The sequence below is a fragment of the Otolemur garnettii genome, unplaced genomic scaffold (genome assembly GCF_000181295.1).
Source record: "Otolemur garnettii isolate 467f Iridium unplaced genomic scaffold, OtoGar3 scaffold00001, whole genome shotgun sequence".
NCBI lineage: Eukaryota > Metazoa > Chordata > Mammalia > Primates > Galagidae > Otolemur > Otolemur garnettii.
The window spans coordinates 58,811,683-58,817,086 of NW_003852396.1; the positions used below are offsets into that span (position 1 = coordinate 58,811,683).

Genomic DNA, 5,404 nt, shown 5'->3' on the forward strand with positions numbered 1-5,404 from the left:
CAGCCCTGCGGCCAGGGAGTCCAGGCACAGCACACACGTCGAGGGGCGCTGAGTAGAGAGAAGTTACAAGAGTCCTGGACTAGGCCCAGAGGTCCCAGGAGAGGCCCCACCCTGGCCTCTCTTGGGGGGCTTTTCGCGGGTAGCCCAGAGACTGGAGGACCTGGGGCCGGGAAGGAGACTGGAGGCGGGTGCCCAGTCTGACGTGGCGTTCGCCGCCGCCAGCTTGCGGGTTTGGACTGGGAGCGTGCAGGAGCGTGACGCAGATTGTGAAAACAGAAGGGAGGAGCTGGGTCATTTCCTTTGCTAATCATCACCCCCGCCTGCTCCTCCTCTCTCCCCCATCCCACCCTTTCGCGGTAGCTCAGCCTCGAACAGGCTCCCACGCCAACCAGCGGCTGCATTTTACGGAAAAATATATACGTGCCCATTACTTACCCATCAAGTATTTCCAGCGTCCATGCATGGATAATTAAACACACCCACCTCCAGCAGGATGATGATATTTTCTATTAACCACATGTGTTCAGAAGTTGATACAACCCTAATTTTGACGCAAAATGCGGCTCGTGCATCGTGGTATAGATGAACGCGGGAAAGGCGTGTGATTCCTGCTTAATCTAAACTAAGAGAACAGGACGGTCTTTGCAAGGAGACTCAGTGGCCTGACATCTTTTCTTAGTACGGGAAGAAAAGTTTTTCTTTTGATTCGTCCACTCACTACTTTTCTCTTTTTCTTTGCGTTACAGTTTCTGAGAGGAATGTAAATATTTTGACTAGACCTCTGCAGGGGCCTTTCAGACACCAGGCACAATCATCTGTGGAATACCACCGTTCATAGTTTCAAAACTTGGGTGTTGGGCGTCTGGCTGGCTGGGGGTACCCTGGGATTAATGGAGACCACTCAACTCCACTATGTGTACAATGAAGTGAAGAATTCCAAGTGACTGTCCAAATTTTAAGACATTTTTTTTGTCACTGCCACTTCCCACTTGTTTGCAGAGAAGGAAAATCAGTGGAACAGACCTTTGGTGGAGAGATGGACCTTTGGTGGCAAGATCCAACTTCACCATGCTTCTTGCTTACCTCTTCTACCCTTCCTACTGTGGGGTGTGTGCATGAAGTCTTCAAAACTTTTCTAGCAAGAAGATTTGAAAAACCTTGTTTAGCTCTTTTTTAATATTGGAAGTAGAGATTTCTTTCTTTTCCTGCATTTAATACAAAGCAGATAGGTTGAAATAGAATGCATAGCTCAGAGAAACTGGCATTAGGTGGTGAACAGTGCTAAGGTTTCCTTAGTTTCTGTATATAATACAAACAATAAAACGTCTTTTCATCCAAAAGGAAGCAAAAATTGCCAGGAGGCACACAGCGTCACTGAATGTGTATGTGTTTAAAATGACATCAAATAGAGAGGTATCATGGTTTTATAGTCTGACAATATTTCTAAACACAGATGTGGTATAAAAACATTGTTTCCAAGTCTGCCTTTGTTATTAAAGTGGCACCACAGTACTCTTGATTTTTATTTATTTTGTATGTCTTTTTTTCTAATGTATATATTCTTTTTTCCCCCATTCATTATTTTTTATTGAATCATAAACACATAGATCATGTATACATTAATGCATTTATGTGGTACAATGTGTATAAATGCATGAAGATATACATGAATAATGAAGTAAACGAGATGAAGTATATATTAACCAGTGTCATGTAAGTATTCCTAAGTCCTTTCTTAAAAATCACATACTCTTTATTTGTGATAAAGCAGGCTGAAAATTTGTGTTTTGTGTATAACATTGCATTTTACTAAATAAAACATAATACTGAGGTTTTACCATAATCCTATATAATACTAACAACAGTGCTTCAGAGTAGGAAAAAATATCATTAAAACTATCTGCAATATTCCTTGTGATCTTAATTTCTTTTCTAATGTAAGGAATTTGAATTTTTCCGCTACTACTATTCTGTTTTCTCATCCTACATTTCTATTAGAATGCTCACCTCTGCTCTGTCTTCCTTTGCTGTCTTCCCAAGCTTATATGAGCAATATGAATTTCAATAAATATAAATTACTGCTTAAAAGAGAAAAGAATGTCTGCTTCATGTTTCACTGTTCTCTCCTTACTCCTTACAATCTGCCCAAAATCTTTTTTCTTTTTCTTTTACAAATCCTCTTGTAGCTATTTCCCTCAATTCCATGATGAAACAGAATGGCAAATGCCATTCAATTTAGAGGAACTCAAGCACAGAGAATATAAAGATTTTGTTCAAAGCCTCCCTCAATCTACTTTTGGACGTGGAAACAGAACTAGACTGGAGGCCACATCAGTACCTATCTCTGGCTCCATATGAGATTACTTGAAGAGGTGGCTTTGGGGTTTGCGTTGGAAACAAGACATACTTGGAAGTCTGTGTTCCTTAGAGATTTAATAGGCAACAGCACAGCTCAGGAGAAATAAAACAACTTATGCTCCTAACCGCCTCTGATTTGTGGACAAGGAAGAGTTTCCTCTCATTTTCTTGCTTGCAAAAGCGTGCAAACATACCTTTTCTGTGTTTGGCAGCTAAACCAGAGAGCAGCCTGCAAGATCTTGCCTTTGGGGATTTCTGTGGCTTTGCTACATTCCCTGGAGAAACTCAAAAGTCCTGGAGCCCATGGAGGGATTAAGGAGAGCCACAAACATTATTCTCCCTCTAATCCATCTGGGGCAGATGCAGTATTGATAACAACCTTTCTGTTACTTGACAGTTTCAGGCCATTCAAATGAGAACAAATAATTGGAATTTGGTAGAGGAGGTGGAGAATCTAGGCATATAGCCTTCTGAGTTAAAGGAATTGGTTGCTATGCCAGAATTACAGAACCGAGTACAAAATTAAACACTTCCCAATCAATTCTTCTGAAGTGGTTTCTTCTCTCTTTGGTTATGGTAGTGCATTTGGATTAAGGAATTGACACATTTATTTACCAAAGAAATCTTACTTTGTCCTTAGGACAAGACAGTGCTCAGTTGCTTGGATTGTGCAGCTTCAGTTTGCTTGGCTCTCCCAGCTTGAAGCTATTATGTTAAGTAATAAGGAAGCTTATTTGCATTAGATAATAAGAACTGGGCACAAGACAGACACGATGATGATTAAACAGGGGCTTATATCCCACTTGGGGAGCTTTCTGATAACTAGAGTCATAATCACATGGGTAGGTCAAGCAAAGATCTGAAGATAAAATCAGTGTCCAGTGTTCTACCTTGGTGACAGACAGTGACCCACCAGCATCATATCCAGGAAATCTTGTTATCAAGCACCACACTTGATGAATTCATTTATGCTATGGTTAAATATTGGGTTAAATATTGCCTCCACCTCCATGATGGTGCTTATAGCTTTCCTCCCTTTGACATACACGTGCACAGAACAATATGCTAACAATTACACTGTCCAACAATGGCTTTGTGACGTAAAGTAGAAGGCGTTGTATGTTCCTGTGGAGTCAGGACTGTGGTAAAGGCTAAGCCTGCAAGGACGGGCAGTTAGGAAAGTTGACCCACTCCCCACACTCCTGATCAGGGCCAGCTGTAACAGGATTAGTCCAGAAATATTTATTTTACCTATTGCTTAATTTCTTAAATGATTTTAACATGATTACATCTTGAATATGATTGCCCATTCTTTATTTTTAATTTTTAAAATTTTTGAGTATTAGGCAATACACATGTTTTGTTTACGTACTTCATTTTTGGACAGATTGAGTCAAAGTGTGCACTTCACCTAGATGGTGTGCACTGTACCTAATAAGTGTGAATTTCCCATCCCCTCTTCCCAAAATTATGGAATGCTTCATGAGTTTGTGTGTGTCAACTTTTCACAGAGGCCATGCGAATCTTCTCTATATTATTCCAATTTTAGTATATGTGCTGCTGAAGTAAGCACATGATTAGCCGTTCTTATGGCTCAGAATGCTAATGGTCAAAAATATTTTGGAAAAATACTCCTTACTGTTCTGTCATTCAGTCACCCACTTCTTACTCAAGGAAAGCAATCAATGTTATCAGTTTCTTGTATATAAGAGAGATTTAAGGCCAGGTGCAGCGGCTCATTCCTAAAATCCTAACACTTTGGAGGCTGAGGCTGGTAAACTGCTTGAGCTCTAGAGTTGGAGACCCTGTCTGTGCTAAAATAGAAAAGCTAGGTGGGCATAGTGGTGAGTGCCTGTAGTCCTAGCTACTGGGGAGGCTGAGGCAAGAGGATTGCTCAAGTCTAGGAGTTTGAGGTTGCTGTTAACTATGATGATGCCAGGCATGGCACTCTACCCAGGGTAACAGAGTGAGGCTCTGTCTCACACACACACACACACAAAAAAAAGAGAAAGAGAGAGAGAGAGGTTTAAAAATATGAAAGCCCAAGCCCTACTTAATGAGACATTTTAGGGAAAAATGCTTTGCTATCTGTGTTTTAAAAAATCTTTCCAGATAATTTTACCAGGTTGGACACTTAAATGACTTCTAGACTTCCTTCAAACACAGAGATTCTATGGAAAACTGCAATGCCATAGTATTTCTCCTATGTGTTCCTATAGGATGTGTAAAATACTTTCCAAAGTAATATGTATTTTAATTCTCTTTGCAACCCTGTAAAACAGATATTATTTTTCTGTCTCCTCTCCGTTTTATGAACAATGGAAACTGAGTTTAAGCTCTTGCCTGGGGTAACTCATTTAGTAAAGAGAAGAGTCAGGTGGCATCATTTAAGGCCACCCTGGGACCTAAGCACTTTTACTTCGAGATCCTACCCCACATAATATCAAATGACAAATTGTACCCATACTTCAATAATTATTTGCTACGAACTATTTTAAAATAATTTTGAATTTTATTAGGAATGAATTATTCATTTAATTTTTATGATTAAAATTTATTTATATATAAGTCAACTTGCAGCTAGCAGGTTCACATAACATGAACATTTTTAGTCACGTAAACATTTATTAATACTGACTTCACAGTTTTTGTTTGTTTTTTTTCCCCATAGTTTGGAGCTAATGAATTTTAGAAGGGCAGGGTCCAGAATTTAAACATCTTTTCAAGCTTTTGAAGAGCTTGTAGCTTTTAGGTTCTATGTCTATAAGCTCTTGTTTTAATTAGGGTAAGGCTAAGTTTCTATGGCATGTAGTCTCTGGAACAACAGTTCAGGGAACTAAGGGTAATGGGGATAGAAGTTGATTCTTTCATCTATCAGTGTGAGGTATGTGTTTCAAGACAGCAGACAGCTCTGCCTTATGTAATTTTTCAGACATTTGGGAGCCTCTATCCTCAGGCCATTGTATTTGTGTAAGATACAGGTTCCTCTAGGTTTTGACTCCTAGGAAGTGGAAAGAGACTGTCGGAGGTGTGTTCATAATCTTTA

At 39.8% G+C, this 5,404-nt stretch overlaps 1 non-coding gene across 1 annotated transcript; it reads right to left on the bottom strand.

Moving 5' to 3' along the window:
• Positions 1–3,822: 3,822 nt before the first annotated feature.
• LOC111724538 lies at positions 3,823–3,931 on the bottom strand. Its single transcript, XR_002772825.1, has one exon. It is a non-coding gene; the product is annotated as a U6 spliceosomal RNA (small nuclear RNA).
• Positions 3,932–5,404: the final 1,473 nt, after the last annotated feature.